Source organism: Monodelphis domestica, chromosome 4 (genome assembly GCF_027887165.1).
Source record: "Monodelphis domestica isolate mMonDom1 chromosome 4, mMonDom1.pri, whole genome shotgun sequence".
Classification (NCBI taxonomy): Eukaryota; Metazoa; Chordata; class Mammalia; order Didelphimorphia; family Didelphidae; genus Monodelphis; species Monodelphis domestica.
The window spans coordinates 170387009-170414603 of record NC_077230.1 but is presented as its reverse complement, the minus strand read 5'-3'; the positions used below and the strand labels follow the sequence as shown (position 1 = coordinate 170414603).

Sequence of the window (27595 nt, the reverse complement as noted above, 5' to 3'; positions counted from 1 at the left end):
AGACATTACCAGGTCCTCTGACTGAGGGTTAGCAAGACCTGCCAGGTTGAGCCAGGCACGGAGCAACATTTAGTGTCATAAACTAGACATTTTCTCTACTCTCTTCTTATATTTCTGTACTTTCACTCTTTCCACTTCTTTGTAAAACCACTAAAAGTCACTTGACTTGAACTATAATATTTTTTTTAATCAGCAACCACAGTATTACTTTAGAATTCTCATATTTAGTCAAACCCCTAAATTTAATTCCTTATAGCTCCCATGCCAAATGCCTACTTTTGCTTTAAAAAATTAGACTAAACTATTTGTCCTTATTTAGACAAGCAGCATGATATAGTGTAACAGCCCTTGAATTTTTTATTTGAAGGCTCCTTTATACTTTGAACAATTATTAAAGACTAAGTGCTTTCATATACCAAGGTTATATCTATCAATATTGGTCATATTAGAAACCAAAAAAATAAAAAAGGTTCTTGAGGATCCTCATGGTTTCCAGAATACATTTTTTAACAAATGTTATAGTCAACAGAAATATGAATTCAAAGCCAAAAAGGCCTAGACAAGTCATTTACCTTCTCAGTGCTCTAAGCAAATTTGACATTACAAGTTAATGGAGAAGATACAGAGATACTTTGGTATAAGGACTTTTCTCATCTGAGAAGTCCAGATATCATTGAAGTCTCATATCAAGTCTTCACTCTATTCCTGTGCAAATAGAAGTTGCATAGGATGGCTTGTGATCTGAATCACTGAAGAGAATAACCAGAACAATAATACCACATATCCATTAGAGCATTTGAAATAGAGAGCCTGAAAATCACTGGCTACAATGACATCTGATACTCTACTGTTAACTCCAAACAATATCCAATCAATGATATGTCTAAGAGTACAGTCACCTAGATGGAAATTTCAAATATACATACCTATGAGATATTTATTTAGAGCAAGTAAGAGACTCAGAGGTCTTGAATTCATCTCTATTCTCTACAAGAACACATTCACTTTAGTTTGTCAAAAATGTAAATGAATAGGAGTTCTAGAAACCTCACATGTAACACTGACACAAACATTTGCATGATTGTATTATAGTGTAGTTCAATACAAAAGTTCTCTTCCTAACAGAACTTGAAAACTGCATTCATGTATTTTGTTTTGCTTTTTCTATGGCACCTTATACATTATATATGCTATCATTTCAGTGTGTGAAAGGTAAATCTTTTTCTAACTGTCAGAAAGATATTTACTATTAGAAGACTAAGTTTAATAGCATTTGAATTTTGATTCTTCCTCCTTTTTGAAAACACATTTTGCCTATCTTTTCTATGCCATTAAGAAACACATATAATACTACGGCCAGGCAGTTGCTTTTCCATATGCTATTTTTCTTTTTGAGCAGATGATCATACAGATGGATTGTTATCAACAGCAGCTAGCATTTATTTAATGGCCACATGTGTATATATTATGTATGCCTTGGATACATTTCAACATTTGGAATAGTGCTGGTTATAAAATGTGTTCCCAACATTTTGTGTTTGGAAGGAAGGACAGAAGCAAGCAAGCAAGGAAGGAAGGAAAAACAAACAAACTAGGTATTCCTTGGGTCACTCCCCAGCACACCCAAACTCTCCCTATTGGTTCCCCCAACATCCAGCTTCCTTAGCCTCTTCTATGGACTTTAAATTTTTATGTAAAACAAGTTAAGTAATAGCTTCTCAAGGTTGTGCTCCTGTGAGACTCCCTAAAATTATTAACCCTGCCTCTCTCACTCTGGTGCTTTATGATGCCCTGGACTATAAATAAAGAACTTTTTATCATTTCTACTTTGATAAACTTTTTTAATTTAGGTTGACAGGCAATATATATTTAGGACTCTATAGATCACAAAGAATACCAGCTATTGTTGTTGAGTCATTTTTTAGTTGTGTCTGACTTTTCATGATCCCATACAAACATTTTATTTTATAAAACTATTGGAATGGTTTGCCATTTCCTTCTCCAGTTCATTTTATGTCTCCCCACTTCACTAACAAAACCTCTGATATTTCTATAATCTCACAGACATTCCAATTACCTGGATGCTGTGCAGAACTAAGGCATCTTTGTGGTCCCCACACTGCTACCACACTACGTCATATCTGACTATTGACATCACATGCAGGCTATACAATGACAAGTGGGAAGGATTAATACCTTTTTGACATGAAAGTAGGAAATCTCATTTCTTGCCCTTTTATCCAAAGAAAAAGTTGCTCATTTAGGTGACAGTAGTGCACTTATACAGACCCATTAAGCACTCCCCAAAGGCTATCTTGGAGTCTCTTCCTCCTGGGTGTACTCATTTCTTACAAAATGAAGACAAAATCAGAGAACTCCCTGCTCCCCATCCCATTCTATGCCTACCAGTTAGTTACCATAGGGCTCATTGGCCTTTCACAAACTATTGTCTATTTTGAGTATTAATACCAATATAATTTCAAGAGTAATCATTATCATTATCATGATTATTGCAATCACAACTGTGTTGTACCATAGATAGTTACTTTTGAATTTATAGTATATAATAGTGACATTTTGGTAAAGAAAGTTAAAATCCAAAATTTGTTAGCATATGTGACTAGAACTAAAAAGTGATTGTAGGCTCAAATGCCCTAGTCCATATTACTAACTTTGGATTGATTACATATTTGTTTTATAGATTTGGGGACACATTTTTCTTTCTGTCATATTATAATTGTAAAGCATTTTAAAGTATCTATTTGCCTCTCATACCATTTAGAATAAGACAAACAGATGTGGTCCCTGCAATCAATGAGTCTACTTTAGACTGACATTAATGTTCTGACAGCCCTGAAGGTAATATGGAGAACTAACTTAAAATAAGCACAGATTATTCTTAAATTATTTTAATAACTCTTAGCTTATCTATTAAAATAGATACTAAGTATCTGTTCTGAGACAGAAAAGAAGTAAGGATTAGGTATTTGGGGTTAAGTGATTTTTCCAGAGCCACACAGCTAGGAAGTGGATGATGCTAGGCTGTGAGCCCCAAACTTCCCCATCCCAGGCCTGGCTTTCTATCCAGTTAGCTACCTACCTGCCCCTATATGCTGTTTTTAATTATGAAGTTATCATTCCCTTTTTCTTTCTCTTTCCCTTTTCCAGATTTCTCATCCTAAATACAATAATGGGACTTTATAAGAATTGGATTCTATTTAAACACAAATAACCAAGTTATATTAATCTTTGTAATTTGAAAAACAAAAAGGATTATATGAAGGTGCCAAGATAGCCATACTGGTATGGTGGTTATCAAAGAACAAAGAAAGAAAGAGATCAAGTTCTAAATGTTTTTCAAAGTGTTTAAATTGAAGTGTTTATCAAAACTGGCTATGGTTTACAGTATTTCAATCCAGAAGATAAAATTGAAGACATAATCTGAAACTACTATCAAAGACTAATTAACGTATCTTTTATTAGAGGAACATTTAGAGTTGAAAATATAATAGGGGAACATAGGGGATAGGAACAGAGGAAGACGGTCATAGTATAGTGGCAGGAGCATTAGATTTGAAATCATGGGTTTTAGCATCTAATTCTATGTCTATTTGCTTGCCATTTGATGTTAGGTAACTTATTTCCTTTTCTATTCCTCAATTTCCTTATCTGTACAATAAAAAAGCTGGACTAAATGACCTCTAAAGTTAGTTTCAGCTCTAAAGCCTATGATCCCTAAAATATTTCCAAAATATAGGTGATGAATTGAGAAACGGAGGAGAAAATCATCAAGTATTAGAGTTAGCAATACGTTGCCTATTCACCACAGACCTGTTGGGAACATATATTTATGAGTCTGCACCATCTCCAGCACCAATAGCACATGAACAATTTCAGTGTTAACATTTAAGATTTCCTTTCCTTCCAATTTTTGGCTTTAAGAGTTTTTAGGAGTGAGAAAAAAAAAAGGATGAGATGATTGCTGTAGTCTCAGTCCACTATTTCAATATCTCTGTAAGGATTGTTGGTGCCCTTTTACTTGGTTGACTATGGTTGATTTTTCTTAGAAGTGAACTCTACCATACAGCAGCCTAGGGAATAGAAAGAACGGGGGAAAGAGTCAGATGGGTGGGGATGTAGGAATAAATTCTTTTCTCCCCATCACCTTAGCCAACAATGAGCAGTTGTATGCTAGTTGTTATTCCTTTATTTTAACCCCTTTTCTGATGAGGACAAGGTCAAATTTGCTTCATGTGCAAAAAAATGTGCCCCACTGAAAGAATGAAGTTGTGGTGAAAACAAATGATTTTAAGTTTTATTCCTTAACATTATTTCGCCTCTGGCTGTGGAACTGACAGATACTTTTAAAATGTTAGAAGAGTCTCTGCTGGCATCCATTGTTGCTGGTTCAAAGTTCTTAAAAGTAGAGGAAAGAAACCAAATGAAGCAATGAAAAGAGGGGGAAAACACTTTCCAGGGAAATAAGGGGAAATAATGAGGGGTAAGTCTACCAGTAAATACAATCTATAATATAAGTAAATGATACATTTATATGACATTACTTCAAATGGGGAAAATTGTACATTTTACTTATTGTAAGCTTGGTGGGGTTAGGGACAGATATTGAGGTTGCTTGTTGATGTAGGATGAGACTCAAGAGGGAATTTGCTACTTCTCTTCCAATTAGGCTGAGAAGGCTTTCTGAGGGAGGTGAGATTTCAGTACTTATTAATTCAAACTCCCTATGGCTACTTTCAGGCTCAGACTGCATGTCAAACATTAGTTCTCTTATTCAGTAATACTCTATTTCCTTTTCTTCTTTTGTTCCTCTTCTACTTTGCTCAGTGGATGAGAGGGGATACCAAATCAATACCAGTGTAACGGTAACAGATATAACATTCCTGGAGACACCGGAGACAGAGAACAGAAACAACAATTCATTTTTCTGTCTCAGTTTAGATTGTATTTATACCACCTGCTATGCCTGTGGGAGTGGAATCTATTGCAGTGACTTTGGCCACAAACTTTCTCTTTTCTGACTTTTGCTTTCCAATTGAGTATGATAGGATTGCTTTTTTTTTTTCCTTCCAGGAGAAGTAAGTAGCCTATGGCACTTGGCTGAAAAGATGAGACTTCAATAAGATGTAGGAGACAAAGAGTGACAAATTAAAATGACAAGGCTGTCTTATAAGATTGTGATCTAGTGAAATGAAGTATTTCTGGCCCAGTCAATGGAGACAGCATTATGCTATGCGGTAATAGACTGCAAGACCTGCACAGTCTGTCTATGTCTTTAAGATAAGTGAATTTGTCACTATCAACACCCCACCAATTGTGTCCTTGCTGCCTTCCAAGGCTATGAGTATGGATAAGGGTTTCTTTTAAACCAGATATCTTCAGGGCGACTACACTTTTCCTGCTACAAACACTTTCTACTTTTTATTTTGAAAAGCATTGTTTGTTACTAGAGTGAAATGAATCTAAAGAGCAACCTTAAAAAGTTTAATAAATGTAAGTGTGATTTTCCTGATATTAATTATTGAACTTGACCTTATGACTTAATTAATACTCTGCCACATCTTTAGCCTCTGATCCCCCCAAAATACAGAGCTTCTGGTGAGGTAAAAATAATCACCCTGACCTTGGGGACTTTGGGGATCAAACTATAATCTCTATGCACTTATCTCCCAAATTTATTCTCCCAGCCCTTCTCTTACCTGAGTTTATTAGAGATCTTTTCTTGTATATCCAATCATCATGCCAAACAGAATGTATTTAATAATAAACTTGTCATTTCCTACAAACCAATTCATCCAATGGACTTCCCTTTTGCTGGTGGCACAGTTTTCCTCCTAGTCACCAAAGCTCATTACCTTGGTTACACCACATACCCCTCATCTAGTCAGTTGCCATGTCTTTTAATTCTTCTTTCCTGCTCTCTATGGCATTCATCCATTCCTACTACTATCACCTCCATCTAGGCACTCAGAACTCTGTGTATGAGTTATTCAGTTTTATTCAGTGCAGTATAATAGTGTATTCAATAAAGATCTTAAATTATTATAATGGGCAAGAGATTAGGGAGAAAAGATGAAAACCAAACTGTCTTGTACTTAAGGAAGTTATAATCTAATGGAAGTGGGGCAGAGTAGAAGACAGATACATCAATAATTTTGATATGAGACTGAATAGTAGGTATTGACTCAGAGATATATAATAATCTTGAATGAGATTTATTAATAAAATAATAATAAAATAATAATTAGCATCGACATGGCTCTTCAAATTTTGCAAAGCTCATTGAATATATTGGCTCATTTTATTCTCAGAACAATTTTGTGAGATTGATACTGTTATCTTCATTTCACAGAATAGGAAACTGCATCAAAGAGATTAAATTATTTATCCAAAGTCATAGAGTGTTCCTGACTTGAAATTCTGTACTTTATCCATTATGCCACCTATGTGCCTAAGATTTCTGCTGGAGACATCTTTCATCTTTATCTCTAATGGGCAAATGTAATGAGAACAGGCATCTTATTTGGACCTTGAAGCAAGGAAAGAATCTTGTCTTTACATTGGCTGCCAAGATAATTTATTTGATGATAAGATTGATAGTTTGTTTATTATAGTATCTAGTACCCAACAGAAAAAAAGCAGCTATGGCTCAGTTAACAGAGTGCAGTGTCTGGAGTCAGAAAAATTTGAGTTCAAATAGGACCTCAGATACCAGATATGTGACTTTAGGTGAGTCATAACTTTGTTTGCTTTAATCCACTGGTGAAGGAAATGGAAAGACACTTTAGTATCTTTGCCAAGACAGTATGGTCCATGCACTGAAGAGTTGGACATGAATAAACTATCTAACAATAACAACCCTGCAGAAAGCAAGTCAGAAAAGAAGGAAACAAAAATTTATTAAATACCTACTATAGATCAAGTAGTACACTAAGTGATTTACAAATGTTATTTCATTTAGTCCTCACAATAATGCTGAGAGGTAGTTGATAATAACATCTTTATTTTATAATTGAGGAAACTGAGGCAGTAGTTATGTGACTTGCTGAGGGTTACAGAGTTAGTGTCTCATGTGGGGTCTGTACTCAGGAATTCTTGACTCTAGGGCCAGTATTCTAGGCACTGAGCCATCTAGCCACACTCTATTAATACTTGATTGGATATTTGCTTGACTGACTTTATGCCTGGTTGCAATTGAAACCATACCTTTTGTCCAGTTCAAAGTTCTATTTACTCAATCTTTTGAAAATACAAATTTTCATACTTATGCTATCATCCAAAAATATTCATGGCTTTTCATTGTGATAATAGCATTGAGATCTGGAAGAGAACATAGAGTCCATCTGGTCCAATTTATTCATCTTATAGACAAGGAAGTCCGCTGAGGGCTTAAAATTTAAAGTGACTTTCCCAAGGTCATCCAAAGAGAAACAAAATGAGAAGGACTCAAAAAGATGTCCTTCGACTTGAAATATAGTGCTTTTGCCACTGTATGGTCCTGCCTTGGAGACAAACCCCATGATCAAGATCAATGTACCTGCAATAGAAAGAGAAAAAAGGTGAGGAGATAATTCAATATAATACTTATTGTATTTACCATGTGATAGTCAATGCACTAAGGGCTTGGGATATAGGCAGAAAGGAAATAGTCTCTGACCTTAAAAAGCTTCCATTCTACTCGACATAGGGAAGGGGAGAAAAAACAATCTATTACATTCAGATCTATAGTGGTAGTCTCTCGGGAGCAGAGAATGACGATTGTCTTTGTGCATTATCATCTATTGATGTACCCTCATGTGGCTTTGGAGTCCAAAGGCTGAGGCGCACAGTTTGTGGCACTTGGGGCGTGGGATGCCATTTGTTACGGGAGGTGCGGTTGTGGCCTGGTGTCGGCGTTCACGCGCAGCGGCAAGACATCGACGTCGCTCATCTTCAAAGGTGGTGGCGGCATGGTGAATGTGGGTTCACCAGCTGCGTCTGTCAGAGGCAGCGAGTTCTAGTTGCTTTGGTGTAATGCCAGCCCACTTCAGGTTTGACTTTAGCTGATCCTTGAATCTTTTCTTTGGTCGGCCTTGTTTCCTGAGTCCAGCTGACAGTTCACCGTAGAATACCTGTCTTGGTATTCGCTGTGGGTCCATGCGGATGATGTGTCCAGACCATCGTAGTTGGGTTCTGAGGACCAGGACTTCGATGCTGGTGGAGTTGGCTCTGTCGAGGACTTTCTGGTTGGTGATTCTGTCCTGCCATCGGATCCTCACGATTAACCACAGGGAGCGTTGGTGGAATTGCTCCAGCTGTTTCATGTGCTTCCAGTACAGTGTCCATGTCTCACAACCGTACAGGAGCGAGCTGAGGACCACTTGCGTTGTACACTTTGAGCTTCATCGCAGTGCTTACACACCTGTGTTGGAGGACTTTGGAGCGCAGCCGCCCGAGTGCCTGGCTGGCCTTTTGGATCCTGGCATTAATCTCGTGGTCTAGGGACCCGTCGTTGGGGATGGTGCTGCCCAGGTACTTGAAAGTGTTGACATTAGAAAGCTGTGTGCCATCGATTGTAATGCACGGCTGGTTCCTTGGCCTCTCTGGTGTGGGTTGGAACAGCACCTCTGTTTTGCTGAAGCTGAACACAGTGTTCGTGATGATGAGTTCGAACTCTGAGCATTTGCTGAGTAGCAGAAGGCTGTTGTTGTTCATTTTGCCCACGCAGTGTTTTCTGAGCACTCCTTTCCATCTTTCATGGTCCTGGCCAATGCGGGCGTTGAAGTCTCCCAGTAGTATCAGCTTGTCATTGGTGGGCACTGAGTGCAGGACGGCACTCAGGTCAGAGTAGAACTGCTCAATGGTCTCCTCTGTGCTGGTCAGTGTTGGGGCATATGCGCTGATGATTGTGGCATACCGGTCTTTGCTGAGAGGCAAACGGATCTTCATGAGCCTCTCGCTGATGCCCACAGGCAAGTCTGGCAGCTATTTGAGCAAACTGGTCTTGATGGCCAGGCCAACACCATGGATTATGCCTTCATTTGAGGCTCTACCTTTCCAGAAGAAGGTGTATCCAGTGGTGGGTTTGCTGAGTGATCCCTCTTCTGGTAGGCGTGTTTCGCTTAAGGCTGCAATGTCGATGTTATATTGCGCCAGTTCTTTACCAATTAGAGCTGTTCTTCTCTCAGATCTTGGGGTATTCTCTCTGTCAAGTAATGTCCTGATGTTCCATGCTCCTAGTAGGAGTTTCTTTGTATTATGTTTTCTTTGGTTTCGACCGCTTAAAGGGATGACCTGCCAGCCACGGTGTGCTGACCGGGTGTTTGTAGGGCAGGCAATGTTTGGGACACCTTTTCTAGTCCCCTGCCTTGATTAGGGTGAGCAGTGCTGTCCTGGAGAGGGCTGCTCAGTCGCCCAGGATGCTGCTGAACGTCCCTGCTGCCCTACAGGGCCGAGCGACCACTGGTCTGTGGGCCGCCTACATGCAGGATCGTGACTACAACTGCCAGTGGTCAGCTCCACCTGTAGCTTCGCCACTCCCCCATCACTGCAGGTCTTGAAGAGGGTGGACGGGGTTAGGATAGATGAGTGTGCACAAAGACACTTGTGCTTGAAGGAGATTTAAATGGAAAAGTCGATGCACAGAGACAGTCCCACTCTCTTGGCATTGGAAGCCTGTGTCCAGTGGCACGAAAAGTCGTTACATCTGGAGACTTCCTCAGCTGCATTGGATGGCCTTGTTGTCTTTTGTGCTCCAACAAGCCCTAAACACTCCACAGTGCCTTGCTGCGACGCCATCTCAGGGGTTGAACCTTCTTAGTGGTTTCTTCCACCTGTTCTGCCTAAGCAGTCTTCACATGCTGGGTGAGCAAAGCCCTGGTTCACCAGGGGTCGATGACCAATGGCTACTCTCACAAGGTTTAGCTGGCCTGTCGAAGCCATTGGCCAGGGTGTGGTCACTGCCGCATGCCAGCAGTTACTGGGAGCCACAAGTGAGAGCTGGGTGTCAGGTGGGGGTCCGAAGCTGGAGAGCTGCCCTAGGAGGGCAGGACAAGCCCTCCGTACCAAGGGTGCTACCCCTCCCTGAACACCCCATACACCCCGTGTATTCATTCAGATCAACATAATACAAAATACAAGGTCATTTCAGGAAGAAAGAGCCCTAAAAGTTCAGCAGAACAGGGAAGCCTTCACAGAGGAGGTGATACCTGATCAGAATCTGGAAAGACGATATCACTCCTTTCTGAAAGATGTGGCTAAGAAGTAAATATATTCCGGACCTGGGAATAGCTTTGGCAAAGGCAGAGATGCAGGAGATGGAATTTTGAGTTTGTGGAACAGATAGTAGTAGAATTGAGCTGAAACATAGGATGTGCAAGTCAGAATAATGTTTCTAAAGTTTGAAAAAATAAATTGAAGCAAGATTATAAAGGGCCTTAAATGCCAGGCTGAGCAGTTTGTATTGTTCCCTAGAGGCAATATAAATATATTAAAGTTTTTCATGAAAAGAAAGACATGATAGACATGTGCCCCAGGAAAACTGTTTTGTCTCCTGTGTGATTAAGGCAAGAAAGGCAGAAAGGTCAATTGGGAATCTATGACAGTAATCCAGGCTAGAAACAGTGATGACATAAGCAGAATAGTGGCCCCATGAGCAAAGAAGAGGAAGGCATTAAGATGTAGTAGAAGATGAATTGACAGACTTGGCAACTGAGTGAATATTGGGATAGTCGGGAATTTCTCCAAGGTTATGGAACTCAGTGGTGGATAATCACTTAAATAGGAATAGAGAATATTGAGGAAGGGTAAGTTTAAATATTAAAATGAAGAGTTCAATTAGACAACATCTTGATTTAGAAATGTTGATAGTCCATCAAACAAAATATTCATTAAATAGTTGGAGAAATGGTTTTGGAATTCAGGAAAGAGATTAGGACTAGATAAATGTATTTGAAAATCTATGTCAAGATGATAATAGAACCTATACTAGTTCAGAGAATAAGGCAAAGGATTGTGTTAGATGTTATCTTTCTGAAGGGGGTAGGAAATGGATGATGTTCCTTGAAAAGAAACTTTAAAAGATCAGAAAGCTAGAAAGTGAGACCAAGGGAAGATATTGTCCAGAAGAAGAGTGTGATCAATGATGTCATAGAAGTAAAGGGTAATGAAGACTAAGAAAAAGTAGATGGATTTAGAATCTAAGATCACTGGTTAATCATTAAGTGAAAAGTTTCAGTAGAGTTGTGAGTTGTGAGGCAAGAAACTCGATTACAAAAAGTTGAGAAGTGAGTGGAAAGATTGACTTTCTAGGATAGTAGTAATTTAACAGTGAAAGGAAAATAAGCTATTGGGTGCTAATTTGAGAGCATGCCAGTCAAGTGTAAAAAAATTAAGAGAAAATATGGGCTTGTATACATGAAAGACATAGTCAATATATTAGAAGTGCTGGATAATAAGGTAGGGAATAGAGATTGTTAAATTTAATTGTGGTTGGTCTGAATATTTATATAGGTGGTCACCAGGGATTTAATTTCTAAATCACAAAATGAATTACTAAAGTAAATGGAATTTATGGTATTTTATTTACACTGGAGGGAAGATATTAAGGAAGAGAGAAAAGGAGGGAGAGAGAGACAGACAGACAGATAGACAGACAGAGATTGAGAGAGAGAGAGACAGGAGAGACAGACAAAGAGAGAGAGAGAAAGAGAGAGAGAGAGAGAGAGAGAGAGAGAGAGAGAGAGAGAGAGAGAGAGAGAGAGAGAGAGAGAGAGAGCGAGCTTCCACTTACACCAATTAGAAATTCTAAGCTCCAGAAAGGGGAAAAGGGTTTCAAGACAATGGGCCTTTCCTGAAGGCTTCACACCTTCAGAAAGGCGGGGTCACTAAGTCAGCCTTTCACTCACCAAAGATGACCATCTAAAAAGAAAGAAGTCTGAGGTCTCCTGCACAAGTTCCTCCATGGTCAAGTTCCTCTTCCAGTCTCTCCTCAAGTGTCTGTCCTCCAGTCTTTACTCTCAGTCAGAGTTCTTGCACACCCCAAATCCCTTCTGTGGTCTCTTTTTAATGATCTTTTTCTCTTGTATCACCTCCCCTAAATTTCATGTCTACCAATCACAGCAGATGCTCTGCTCTAGGACTGCCCAGAAGTTGCTTCTAATTCATTACCCACTATAACACATGTGGGTCACAGACCTCCCACCTCATGATTAAGTGGGAGATTTACACCCATGGTGATCAGCTCTAACATGGGCAGATCTTCCCACTCAACTTCAAGTACTATGCTTACATTTCTGGGGATTAAATCAACAAATAGACAGAGGATTACAATTCAATCTTCACAATCAAGGAAGAGATAAGTACCTTCTTTTTTACAATCAGGGAAGAGCTAAATTCAATCTTCACAAGATGATGGGTCAGCTCCCAGCAGATAGCTTCAATTTTCTCAGTAAAGTAGAAAGTGAGGTTATTGGTTGAGAGAAGAGATGAAATCAGGGTAGTATAGAGAACTTAAGGAAGTTTGTTTTGGTTATTTAAAGAAAATGACCAGCTCTGAGTACAAAGGACTGAAATTCCGCAGTGATGATGACCCATTTGATGTTAGATAATATGAACTTATGTTATGTTGAAGTTTTGAATGATTGTGAGAGTTGTTAAGAGAAACAGTGGTCCTGTTCCTAGGTAATATTCTGTACATGAAGAGGCATTTGAATTTTAATGTTCAGAGACAGGTTTTGGAAGAATTGAAACTGTTTTACTATGTGTATTCTACATAATACTGGCTATTTGTTTGCATATATTCCTTTGAAAGAATTTGAACAAAATTCAGATCTGGAAGAGAACTTGCAAGTTCTTCCTGGTGATTTTTAGAATGTCCAGAGACAGGGCTCTGAATTGCTAGAAGACCAAGATTGCTACTTGACCAAGATGTCCGGAAGCAGATGACACTATAACTGAGAATATGTCAAGAGAGAGTAATAAATATAGACATGAACAGACAATGCCAGCTGAGGATAGTGAGTAGAACTTGTCAGTAAGGTGCATGTGATAAGTGGGACATTCCAATAAAGTTACTATATGCCATTAAGTGTGACCTGGAATGAGAAAGTTCCTTGATCTAAGATGTAAAGTTGTATTGGGACTCTGAAGTATCACCTCACATCCACCTGACTAACATGACAAAAAAAGGAAAATGGCAAATGCTTTAGGGGATGTAGAAAAAATCAGGACACTACTACACTTTTGGTGAATCTATGAGCTGATACAACCATTGTAGAGAGAAAACTGGAACTATGCCTAAAAGGCTATGAGACTATATGCTTTGATCAAGCAATATTACTACTAGGTCTGTATCCCAAAGATAGGAGAAAGGAACCTAAATGTACCAAATTATTTAGAGCATCTCTTTTTGAGGTGGCAAAGAACTGGAAAGAGAAAGGGTGTACATGAATTGTGGAATGCCTAAAAAAGTTGTGATAAGAAATGACAAGAGAATCACAAAAAAAAAAATCCCTGGAAAGGCCTATGAAGGGATGCAAAGTGAAGTGAGAAGAATGAAAACATTGTACACAAGTAACAATAAAGTATGATGATCAACTATGAATGACAACTATTATCAACAAAGCAAGGGTTCAGGACAACTCCAAGGGATTCCTGACTGACCAAAAAAGGGCTATCCACCACCACGGAAGGAATAGAGTCTAAATGCAAATTGAAATATACCATTTTTATTTTACTTCCTCCATGAATTTTTCTCTAGTATAAACAATATATGTCTCATTTCCTAGTAGGACAGATGTGGAAATAAGTATTATATAACATATGTACAACCTATAAAAAGTGACATTGAGGAAAAATTTGTTATAGAATACTGTAGTTTTAATACAGTCTGATCCTGATACAAAATTGTCAACATATTTACAAGTCAGGATAGAGATTCCAAGCCAGGGGACTTTCCAATGGAGAGATTATTTTAGTATTCTGGGAATGAGCTCAAGCCTAGACAAGTGTGGCACTCTCATATAGATGCCTGCCCTGGACTCATTTTCCACTTACTTCTTTGAGGTTAGTTGAAGATTGTGTAGGTTGTTTCAAGTTGACCTGATTATCAGAGAACTACTGGGAAAATAGATAAACGAACGATGAACAAATAAATAAATTGTGTGTGTATGTTTCTTGTTGTAATAAGTAAAAGTAAAGGTAGTAGGGGTATTTGTTACCCTTGCTTTATTCCTCATTAATTTCATGTTATATATAATAATTTCTCAAATTAGATTTTAACATTTTGGGGAGAAAGAAACATTTTTTATAATATTTTATGTGCCCCCTTCTTCTTCTCCTCCCATTTCTCTTCCTCCTGCCTATCCATCTCCTCTTCCTTATCATCATCATCATCATCATTAGCATTTCTATACTACTTTGAAGTTTACAAAGCACTTTTCATAGCAAAGTCAGCACTCATTCCACACTGCTGAAATTTATTTATATCTAGTTCAATAAAGTAAGTTACCTTGAAATCAGACTCTACCAAAAGAATCAGTTCACTAATGGTCATAATATGGCTCAATTAGATTTGAAATGAATAAACAATTTCAGATAAATTGAATTAATTAGTTTGGACTTAAGTGTACAAGCAGTTATTTTCTGAAATCATGAACAATAACTTGTTCCAGAAGTGCTGGTGTATAATTGCCTTAAGTCAGAGGATAAAGAAGAGAGGAAAACTGAAAATCCATTACGTTGGTGTTAACAGTCTTACTAAACTAATTAACTGCTATCTGAATTTTCACACCTCTACTTCATGATCTTCCTTGCCTCCTAGAAAAAGCAGTAAACAACAACAGAAAAAAAAATTTGGAACAGAAATGTGCTAAATAAATCTCCAGTTATGAAAACCATCTACCTTTGTTTTATCCTTTTATATAGGTTTATACTGGCATAACCAATACTTTTCTGAACAAGAAAACTTCATGTAATTATATGGAACCCAATACAATTGGGTACCAACATCAAACTATTTCTCTTTCTTTATCTGAAAAATACAACTTTTTAATTGAATGTTGAGAATTTTAGTACCAAGAGTGTTGTACATAAATAAAATAATTATTTCAAAAGTGCAGTAAAATTTTGTTGATTCCCAAAACACATAATACATTATTATATTTTTCTTACTACATAACAAGGTAAAACTTTACTTACTTTATATCTAGAAATGTCCATCTGCTTCAATGGATCTGTGACTTAGTCCATGTGAGTATTGCTGACAATGCATATTTCAACCCCATATGTGTCTTCTCTTCCAGGGCATATCTTGCCTATGTCTTTCTGCAGATCTTCCACCAGTTCTACTAAGCATGATGGAGAATTTCTTCTCATTCTTCATGGAGTAAGGACACCATTTGAACTTAGAGTTTATCCCTTTGATCTCAACATATGTCCAATGCATTTTTTATCATACTTTTCTTTGTTGAGAAAAATCCTGCTGCTTTCTGCTTCAATTATTTTTTTATTGTCCTTTGTATAACTGCAATATTAATCCTGGAGAAATTGTAGCACTCCATGATACATAAGCATATTATTGCAATTGAAGGAAAACATTTTTTTGAGATATGAACCTTTATAAAAGTTAGAAGTTTGGATTCATTCAAATTATTATGCAATTTAGCAAATGTAAATCAAGATGCTCTCCTCTTATTGTTCAATTCTGGAGCAAACTCACTGTCCAAAAGCAGTTGTCTATCTACATCTCAATAGAAATACATTAAAATTTGAATTAACTAGAAACCTGCAAATCTAAAATGCCCTTTTAACTGGAGTTTTGTCTTCTTCGTTTGATTTTTTTTTTAAATACGAAAGAGGCATATGATAAAAAATAAAAGAGTGTTTATTATTATTTTATAACACAATTAAACATATGTCCTATAGTCAGATTATATTCAAACCCAATTTAGATAACATCTGCATCTATAATAATAATAACATAAAATGATTATTGATACTAAAATAAAGACCATAAAATCTTTAATCCACAAAGATTTAACTGGATATAATCTTTTAATTGACTACTCCATGGGAATGTTCCAACATATTTTTTAAACCCTTACCTTCCATCTTATTGATTCTAAGGCAGAAGAGCAGTAAGGGCTAGGCAATGGAGTTTAAGTGACTTGCCCAGGGTCACACAGCTAGGAAGTGTCTGAGGTCAAATTTGAACCCATAATCTCCTGTCTGGGCCTGGCTTTCAATTCACTGAGCCACCCAGAACTTTCAATAAAAAAATGTAAACATAAATGTTCATTAGAAAATAAGTTCAGTCAGAAAGGAAGATTTTCAAGTATTCTAGTTAAAATTTTTTACTATAGTGAGAACAAAATTTTTTGAGTTACTTCAATATTTGAATGGATTTTTATCTCATTTGCATGGCTACACTTTTCAATCTTTTATATCACAACACCTCCACAGTCTTTTTACCATCCTGTGTCATTCTTGCCCAGGCCTTTCTGGAAATCCTTTGTAAAGCATCTACCCAATTAATTAGAAACATTTCTCTGGTTCTTTAACTGATTTCCCAGTTACCAGCTCTATGCTTAAATTTAACAATAACAATTTAAAAGCAATGAATCTCTTTTTTTTTCTCACTCTCACTTCCAGGCCTACCAAAACCATGAACAAGAATTTCTGGAAGATTTCATTAACTATAGTGAATTCCTCTATTATTTGCACTCAGTGAAAGATGCCTGTGAGATCAGAACTAAGTGAGCAATTTCTTTACTATTAGCTTCATCACTTAAAACACTTTTGTTATATTAAAAAGTATTTTTAAGCACATAGTATGTGTCAGGCATTGTGCTATTTGTGAAAACATTTGTAGTTTTTACTCTTCACAGGTTAAAAATTGTTTAAATAACATCTCTCAAGCATAGGTAATATAGTAGAGTATCAGGCCAGGAGTTGGAAGGACTTGAGTTCAAATCTGACCTCAGCCTTAGTTGTGCGAAGCTGGGAAAATCACTTCATTCTAATTCCCTAGCCTTTGTTGCTTTTCCGCTTTGGAGCTGATATTTGGAATTGATTCAAAGACAGAAGGTACATTTATAGCTGCTTTCTTTGTGCTGGCAAAAAAGTTGGAAAATGAGTGGGTGTCCCTTGATTGGGGAATGGCTGAACAATTGTGGTACATGATGGTGATGGAATACTATATTATGCTATAAGGAAAGATGAATTGCTTGATTTCTATATTAACTGGGAAGACCTCCGGGAATTGATGCAGAGTGAAATGAGCAGAACCAGGATTGTACACAGAGACTGATACACTGTGGCACAATCAAATGTAATGGACTTTTCTACTAGTAGCAATGCAATGATCCAGGACAATCCAGAGGGGTTTATGAGAAACAATGCTATTTACATCGAGAGAAAGAACAGTGGGAGTAGAAATGCAGAAGAATAACATGTGATTTATCACTTGTTTATACGGGTATAGGGCTTGGGGTTTTCATTGTAAAGGATTACTCCATTAAAAATGAATAATATGGAAACTGGTTTTGAGTGCTAATACATGTATAACTTAGAATTGTTTTCCAGCTCCAGTTGGTGTAAGAGAAGGGGGTGGGGAGAACATGAATCATGTAACTTTGCAAAAATACTTAAAAATAAATATTTTTAAAAGAGAGAAGGTAAGAGTTTATTACATTAAAAATAAATCACTCCTCTCAAATTTAGTTCATGGTTTGCTTGTGATAAATCTCAATTTATTTGTAATTTTCAGAAATAAATATATAATGAAGTATGATCTAATTCCTGTTGTCACAGTTTTCTAGAGAATATTTTATAACCACACTCATAAACAACTATAGTCTAATTTGATCACTTTTGTTTACTTTTAAGTTAATATTGACAACTATGATGATGATCTAGTTATGTCTGGGTTCTTGAAGGGCTCTCCTAATAAGTATGGTCTGGCAGATCCTATGTAAGTGGAATGGTTTTGAGGACAGGCTTTAAGAGAGATGGTGTGATTTTCACCTAATTATCAGCCTTAAAAGTTTGGAGAAACTTACTTATGTCCAGGTTGACCTTGAGGTTATAATTTTTCTTGTCCATATCAACAATTAAAGTCTATTTAGCCATAGAAAGGATGTGATCTCTATCAGGCACAGCAAAAACCTATTCTGGCAATCACAGTATCATAAGTTCTAAATTCAGGCTAAGAACTGGATTTCATTGGTCTAAGGAACTTTCATATGAAGAAATTCCCTCTTCTAATAACGTTGGCACTGTCATTGCAGTTAATAGTCTTAGAGAATTTAGAGAGTTGCTTAGAGCACCAAGAGCTTAAGTTATTTGCCCAGAATCACAGAGCCAATATATAAGATGTAGAATTTGAAAGGGAAGGAAAAAGAGAATAAGCATTTATTATATACCTATGAAATAACAGGTACTTCATTTACAAATATTATTCAGATTTTTCTATATTAAAGACAAAATCCACTTCACTTATCAACAAACATTAGGCACCTATTATCTGCTAGGTACTGTGTTATGTATGTGTACCTACCAGGAATCTGTATTTTTCATTCATGGTCTAGATGATAATGTGGATAGAGCACTGGACTTGGAATCAGGAAGATCCAAGTTCAAATTCAGCCTCAGACACTTCTAGCTGTGTGTCCATGGGCAGGTCATCTAACCTCTGTCTCAGTTTTCTCATCTAAAGTGAGGAAAATATTTAATACCTACATCCTAACATTGTTGTGAGCATCAAATAAGATAATAATTGTAAAATACTAAGCATGGTCCCTGGCACATAATAAGTACTATATAAATATCATCATTTTTTTTCATTATATATTGTCTATGTGAGATCTTTCAATTTTCTTACATAAATATTAGGGAAAATGTAGACTCTTAATACAGAACTCTTTGTAGGCTATTGCTATAACACTTTCCAAAGTCTAAAAGTTAAATCTGCCCTTGTTCAATGTCAAATTCTCCAATTGAAGTTGATGACAATGATCAAACTCTTTTTTCTCTATTTCTATTTTATTCCCACATTCTCTGGTACAGAGTTGTCTGGCCAGCATCTATATCAGAGATTCTGACTGTCAAGATTCTACAATGCACATGTCTAGTCAAGTGTATCTGTGATTAGTTAACATAACTGTTTACAATACTAGACAAAAGTATGGAAGGGTATAGGTTCAAACTCCATGTGGGCTGGTTGGCTTGGCTTGTTTCCAGTATCCCAGATAGATGAATAGATGTTATGGATGTATGTCATTAATTAGGAGAGATCCTTTGGAAGTAGATCAAGTAAAATGCTTAGTAAGGATGGATATAAACCTCTCATCACTACCAGGGTTGGTAGATGGCACTCAAGACTATATCTATAAAGACTGATTGAGTGATTGTCCCTTAAATGGTTGGGGTTGTAAATATTTTTAATATCATGGATCCCCTGTGGAAGTCTCATGAAACTTATGATCCCTTAAGAGAATATTTTTTAATAAAATAATTCCATTTATTATTTTTTTCAATTGCACATAGAAACATTTTTTTTAATAATTTCTATCCAACCTTTTACAATCTAAATTATCTCCCTTCTGATATAGGTTATTTTAGCTTTTTCATGGCATACAAATTTACCTAGAGCTCATGTTGTGAAAGCAGTTATATATCATACATGTAAGAAATACCTTATGAAGGAAATAATGCAAGAAATGGTATGATTCAATCTGCATTAATAGTTTGACAGTTCCCTCTATGGGTGGCTGTGGATAACACATTGTATTGAGTCCCTTGGGGGCATCCTGGGTCCTTGCATGGCTGATAATAGCTTAGTACTTCCCAGTTTATCATCTTAACTCTATTTCTGATACTGTACACAATGTTCTTCTGATTCTGCTCACTAACTCTGCATCAGTTCTTATCAGTTATTTTTATGAAAATATTTCATTTGTCATTTCTTATAGAACAATAGTATTTAATTAAAACCTTATGCCACAGCTTGTTCAATCATTGATAGACATTTCTTCAGCTTCCAATTTCTTTCCATCAAAAAGAGAACTACTATAAATGTTTTTGTACACATAGATCCTTTCCCCTTCTCTATGATCTCTTTGGGACATAGACCTAGTACTGGTATTGCAGAGTCAAAGGGTATGTTCAGTTTTATAGACTTTTGGGCATAGGTACAAATTGTTCTCCAGAATGGTAGTATCAATTCATACCTATACCAAGTCTGTGAGGGTTCCTATTTCCCCCCATCTTTTCTAGCATTTATCATTTTCCTTTTTATGTCATATTAGCCAATCTGATAGGTAGTATCTCAGATTTTTTAAAATGTGCATTTCTCTAATCAAGAGTGATTTGGAGGTTTTTTCATATAATTAAATCTTTATGATTTCTTCTTCTGACAAATAACTGCCTATTCATATCCTTTGATCATTTATCAATTGAGGAATGGCATCCTTATTAATTTGCCTCGGTTCTCTATATTTGAGAAATGAGGCATTTGTCAGAGAAACTTGCTATATTTTTCCCCTGTTACTTGTTTCCCATCTAATATTGATTATATTGGTTTGGTTTTTCAAAAAAAACTAAGTCCTTACCTTCTGTCTTAGAGTCAATATGATATATTGGTTCCAAGGCAGAAGAGCAGTACAGAATAGGCAATGGGGTTTAAGTGACTTGCCTAGAGTCACACAACTAGGAAGTGTCTGAGGTCAGATTTGAACCCAGGACCTCCTCTCTTTCATTTTGGTTCTCTATCCACTGAGCAATATAGCTGTTCTTGACAAAACTTTTAAATATATAAGGACTTTGAAACTTAATATAGTCAAAATTATCCATTTTACTTCTTTTAATGTTATCTATCCCTTGTGTGGTCACAAATTATCCCTTTATCCAAAGGTCTCACAGGTAATCTATTCTATGTTACTCTAATTTTTTAAGGCAACACCCTTTATTTCAATACCTCATATTTATTTTTATTGAGAAAACTTATTTTTAAATACTTTGTTGTTCAGCCGTTTTTAATGTATTTTATTCTTTTTTGACTCAATTTTTTTTTAATTGGGGTTTTCTTGACAAAGATAATCGAGTGATTTGCCATTTCATTTTTGAAGTTACTTAATAGATGAAGAATTTTAGGCAAATAGTAACTTGCCCAAAGTCATAGAAGTAGTAAAAGTCTGAGGCCGGATGAATTCAGAAAGATGAGTCTTTCTGACTCCAAGACCTTCTGGTTCTCCACTATGCCACCTTTCTGCCCAAATGTTTTCAAATATACAAAATAAAATATGTAATATACAAATACTATTGTCATGTTTAGTACAGCTATTAAAATGATTTTAAATGCTAATAACTCATGTCATACCATCTAATTGACTCTTTCACAAGTTGTGGTTAATCAGTCATTAAGTTGAGAGGCATGTTCTCTGATTATTAAGCCCTGTAGGTATCACCATTTTTAGAGGCAATGCACCTGGAGAAATTAATAGGATAAGTATGAACCCTCAGAAAGTCTACTCTCCCTTTTTAGGACAGAGAAAGAATTGGGCTCACTGAATAATAATAGTAGTTGTAAAAATACATTGTGAACACTTGGAATGTCATAAAATTCCAGACATCTTATAAATCCATTGGGGTCTCACAAATAACTGAGGAAAGCAGATGAATCAAAATAGTCATTTGTATTGTTCATCATTATACAATAGTTTAATATTATTATGACATAATATTATTCATCATTATTCAATACCAAAAACACATCCGTAAATATTTGTATGTCACTTTGAAGTCTTCAAAGGTCTTTCCCAATAAGAGCCTAGTGAAGCATGTCATTCATATACTATTTGTCTTCATTTTAAGATAAGGAAACTCAGGTGGATGGAGGCTACATGATTTGCCCAAAATCACAGATATTGACAGAGTTAAAACTCCAAACCAGATCTTCTGAGTCACTTTTCACCATCCCACAATAACCTTTCCAGATAAGTGAGATAGCTAATTCTAAACCACTGTCTTCAGCAATTTTTGGAATGTAAACGCATTTGTTAGCATTTAACCAGTATGTAAAACATTTTATTTCCATAATGAAACCTAAAAAAGAACATCTCACTTCACTATATTTGAAACACATGGGGTTTAGTTTCTGACTGAGTGAACTTTTGGCCTGTGAGTTCACTTATTCTATGTAATTAAATAAGAATAATAAAGCAGCCACTGGGCACTGTAAGAACAACAGTAGCCGTAACAACAGCAAAAAAAAAAAATTAAAAAAAAAATAAATAATGGAGAATTGCCACAGGCCTGCTGTCAGAGAGTCTAAATAGTCCTGAGGATTACAGACAAGGAAAAGATAGTACAAGGAACACCAAAATACCGACAAAATATTCTTTTAAAATACTGGATTATTAAATAACTACTAATAAACTCTATGTCTAAGTACAGGCATATTCAATTTGAATCATTTTTTTTTTAATGAAGGGAAGAGGAGCACAAAAAGTTTTGATGATCTCTCCCACTTGGGGATGTAGTTTGAACTAAAAACCCACACTTATAAATTTTTTACCTTCTGTCTTGGAATCAATACTGAGTATCAGTTCCAATAAGGGCTAGGTGATTGAGGTTAAGTGAATTGCCCAGAGACAGACAGTTAGGAAGTAGATGGGGCCACATTTGAACCCAGGACCTCCTATATCTAGGCATGACTCTTATCCATTGAGCCCCCTAGCTGCCTCAATCCAAATTTCTTTTTCTCCAAATTCTCCAGAAAGGAACTCCCTCTACCATTGAAAATTGGCAGCTCTTGAGCCATTTATTAGTCTTGGAAAGCTGACTTGAGGTGAAAATGCAAAAGAGAATTATCTAGGATCACACAACCAGTCGCATCTGAGACAGGGCTTAAACTCAGGTTTTTATGACTGAAGCCAAATATCCATCCACTATTCGATGTTGCCTGTTTGCCTTGCAAATATTAAGTCTTTAATAACTGACTGTCTAATACCAGTGTAATCTTGAGCAAGCTATTCAATCACTGCTGGCCTCAGTTTCCTCCTCTGTAAAATGAAGGGACTCCAGATGTCCTTTGAAGCTCTATTCTGGCCAAGATTTTTGTTCCTCTAGTTATGAATGAGATGAAATTTGACCTTTTCAAGCGAACAGTGATCATTTCCCCATTCTTTACCATGGCTGTAACTATGGTATAGTTAAGTTCCTGCTCTCTATAAAGATGCTACTATTCTCATTATGAAGTACCTTGTAGAATCTGATTCCCCCCACATTCTAGTAAAATGATGCTCCTGGATTTTATTAATTGTTCTTTAATAATACTATTTGTGTGGTAACATGCCCATGTGACTTAGCCTACATTGACAAAACTATTAGAACCTTAAAAGAGCACATTGCCTGTGCTGAGCTTGATTAGAAGAAGGGCCCCTGATTGCCCTATAGCTAAACTCTTTATTAATTTGTGCTCGGCAATTTCTAGTTTGAAATTCATAGGCATTTAGAAAATTAATCCTTCATGGAGAGAGGATAATACAGACAGTGAACTTAGTACAAGGAAGGCCTTTGGGGTATTTACTTTGGACCCATTATCCCCAGCAGACCTGAAAGAAGAGCTCTATCCAAACCTTTTTTTAGTTAAAAAAAAATCCCTTTGGTGAGGAAGTTCAACCTTCGTCAGCTTAAGATGAATGAATAAATCTTGAATTTACATAGCCCTTATAATCTCTAGAGTCAGAATGTGCTTTACAGACTATTCCAGATTCAAATGGGCAGACTCACCGAAAGTAGAAAAAATATCTGGGGTTAGGAACAACAATCTACTGATGCAGATGGATAAGAAGGAAGTGTGGGGGGGGGGAGGGAGAGAGGGAGACAGACAAAGATAGAGAGACAAAGCAACAGAGACTAAAAGAGAGACTGAGACTGAGAGACAGAGATGGAAATGGAGACAGCAACAGAGACCAACAAGAAGACAAAGAGAGACAGTGGCAGAGTCAAAGACAGAGTTACTGAAAGAGAAAACAGAAAAATGAGAGAGTAACAGAGAAGAGATAAAGTAGAAGGAGGGAGGGAGGGTGGAGAGAGAAAGAGAGATGGGGAGAAAGAAGAAAAGAGAGGAGAAACAGTGAGAAAGAGAGAGGGGAAGAGAAAAGAGAAGAAAGAGAGCAAGTGAGAGAGAGAGAGAGAGAGAGAGAGAGAGAGAGAGAGAGAGAGAGAGAGAGAGAGAGAGAGAGAAACACCTGTTATTCTTCAACTGCAGTAATCTGTTTTGACAGGATAATCTTTCACAGAGAAACCAATTGTGATGTCACAAACACAAGATTATAGGGCAAATTTTCTGTCAGTTAGTTATATGCAACCTTCAAGCCAAATTCTGTTCTTGGCTATTTGGGCACTATTCCCAGGGGAGTTAGACGGTGTAAGTATCAAAGGGCAGCCTATGACTGTGGAGTGTGAGTGAGTGCCCAGGAGCAGAATCTGGCTTCTGATGGAAAGGCAGTGGTGGGATCAAAAACACACACTAAATAACACCACCTTATAGTAAGGATATTATTATGCAGTTCCACATTTCTTCCTCATAGCTCAGAGGACTAACAACTAACTCACTAAGCACCATCATAGCATATTTGAAAGTCCAGCACCATATATGTGTCAAAGGCTTCTTTCTGTGCACAATTTCCATTCCCAACCCCCTACTCCAACCTGGGCAATAGTAGATGTTTTCTCTTTCTCTCTCTCTCTTCCCCTCTCTCTCCTCTCCCTCTGTCTCTCTCTCTCAGACCTAAATCAACCAATATACCTTTACTTCCAAATTAACTTCAAAATTTCATATGCTATTGTATCATAGTTCAAATTAATTAAATATTCGATTTTTTCCTGGATAAGATGTAGTGTTTTGGAGATGGGGAGGAGAGAGGGAAGCTCTGGCCCTAGCTAGAGTCAGAGAACCTTATTTCAAAAACCACCTCTGAATTTCACTATGTAAGTATCCTGGAACAAGTCACTCAAATCTTCCTTGGCTTTAGCTTCCTCCTCTCAGAAAAGAGGAGGCTGGATTAGATGATCACTTTAGGGGTTTAAGAAATACTTGTTGCCTTGACTTAACCAACAAGGTTTGAGAAGTCACATAAGTTTTATCACAGTTGGTATAATACACAAATACAAATCTAGTCAATTTTGCAAATAGCCTCTTTTTAAAAGAGTACCATTTTTGGCTTTTGAATTTTGGAGGAGTTACATCACCTGGGTCCATACTGTAGATAAATATTATTTTAACCTGGTCAAATCTCTTTACCTCCATTTGCTTCAAATTCCTCATCTGCAAAATGGTGATGATAATAGCACCTACTTTGCAGAACTTTTGTGAGGATTAAATGAGATAATAATTGTAAAAAGCTCAACTAGGCACAAAGTAGGCACCATATGCATTAGTTACTATCATTGTCATTCATTTTGGGGTAGAATTTAATTAAAAAAAAACTATTTGATATCAGACTTTTCTCTGAAAACATGAAAATGTTTTGTAGTTAATAGGAGTTAACCAGATGTCATGTATATATAACAAATAAATAAAGTTTTTATGTATTTATACAGTTCTTGTATGAAGTTATTCACTTGTTTATTTACTTGATTGTTGCTGCCTTCAGTGACAGCTTTTAGCCTATGAAAAGTGTTAGTTGAGTCTGGAAAAGTAGTGCATTATCTTTATATTTCCTAGCTTTGCCTTGATGATAATTGTTGCTCTTTAAAAAAAATAATAATTAAAAAGTTAGCAGGCCTGTATAAGAACATAATTTAAGGAAGAAGTAGCTGCACTCACAGCAGATGATTATTTGATGAACTCACTGAGAAACATTAACTGGGGCTTATGAAGCATTCTGAAAATATGCATTTTGACTACTGGTTCAACTATGTGTGAACTTCCAAATTTTAGACATAATCCATAAAATCTTTTCCTTTTGTTGGCTACTATGAAGAAAAGCATACATACTGGAGATACATGAAAGATATTCATTATTAGTGAGTAGGTAATGGCCAAATATAAGCATTTCCTCTTCTAGCCAGTTCCATGTTCTATCGGTTGATTTTATGGCTGCCATTTCTTAGTCTTTGCTCTAATAAAAAGGCTCTAACAACATATTGTCTTCATAGTTCTAGGGGGAAAAAATCAGCATTACTGATCTCCATTTTACAGAAGGGGCACATTGTGGCATTGGGAAGGTAGCACATGTGTGGTCAATTGAGAACAGATTTTTGCCACTTCTCAGTTGTAGCCACTGCTCCATTGTTGACAGGCTGGTAAACATCCTAGTCATAATGAATGGGGTGAGAATCATGTAAAAGCTTCAGAGTTGACATATAGACTAGGATTTTTTTTCCTTTTTTTTCCCAATGCAAGACTTGTTAAGTTTCTGGGTCCATGTAAAAATAACAAAAAGAAGATTTAAATGTCTATTACTACCTATTATCTGGGACTGCATTAGGGAGGTGCTAGTCAGCTTAGTTTCATTTTTCCTTCAAGTGATGCAGAGATGTGAGACCAGGCCAATTGGGGTTAAAGCAGCCAGGGAGCTGGTACAGCTGGGGATCGTTAGCAGTGATCAAGGACTAGCCAGCAGAAAAAGTCAGCTTGAAAACAAGGCTGAGATCTCTTCCAGGCAATGCCACAGGATAATGTGGATACAGGAAACAGCTTAACCTTAGTAAGGAACTTTGTTGATTTATTTGAATTTTGTTTAAAATTCCAAAGTGGGAATTCCTTTGTTTGCCCTCTTCCCTGTAAAATGGAGCTATAATGCATTGTTTTTAAGTTTATGAAGGAAGGAATGTAAGCAAGTCAGTGTGCTGGCCCAATGAAATAAATAAATAAACAAACAAATAAATAAATAACAACTATGAGTTCTTTTTTGACCAATTAATATTTCTAAACAAGTTACTCAGTCTTTTTTTCCTCTTATTTCAGATGTTTCCACTTTCTTTGGATGATATATCTATCAGTAAATTATAATAGATTTCTACAATTAATATAATAAATTTGACTGAGTTTTGACTTTTTTTAAATTTAGAAATGCTGATTTCCAAAATTCTTAATGCTTTTTAATCAGATCTATTTGTAAATCCCAAAGATGTTTCAAAGAAAAAAATATTTTCTTCTTTTAACATCCCTACCCTCATCATTTTCAAGGATTTCTGGTCCAAGAGGGAAAACAACCACCCTGTAGATCTTTGGAAAGACAGCATGGCATGGTGGATTACAAATTAAGTGAATTACCTAAAGTCTCAGCTAATAATTCTAGTCCTATCCTTCACACATACTATTTGAATGACCACAGGCAAGTTATTTACTCTCTTAGTAACCCCAGACAATTCTCTAAAACTATAAATTGCAGATGAATTGCTAGTCTCCATTGAAGGAGAGAATTTTCACATCAGGAGTTCTCTACACTGATAAAAAATCACAGATATGAGCCAAAAAAAAACACCAGAGATATTTTGGAGAGTTTAATCTGTAGCCTAAACTAATTTCTTTTCTTGTACTTAATAAAACAAGCTAGGATATTTCCATAAGACAGAAGTAAAGAAAAAG

General features: G+C 36.5%; 1 long non-coding RNA gene across 1 annotated transcript; it reads right to left on the bottom strand.

Annotated features, from left to right (window-relative positions):
• Positions 1-7351: 7351 nt before the first annotated feature.
• On the bottom strand, positions 7352-24223 carry LOC103104003 (uncharacterized). Its single transcript, XR_008911221.1, has 3 exons — positions 23788-24223; positions 15196-15821; positions 7352-7555 (listed from the first exon to the last, which is right to left on the bottom strand). It is a non-coding gene; the product is annotated as an uncharacterized LOC103104003 (long non-coding RNA).
• Positions 24224-27595: the final 3372 nt, after the last annotated feature.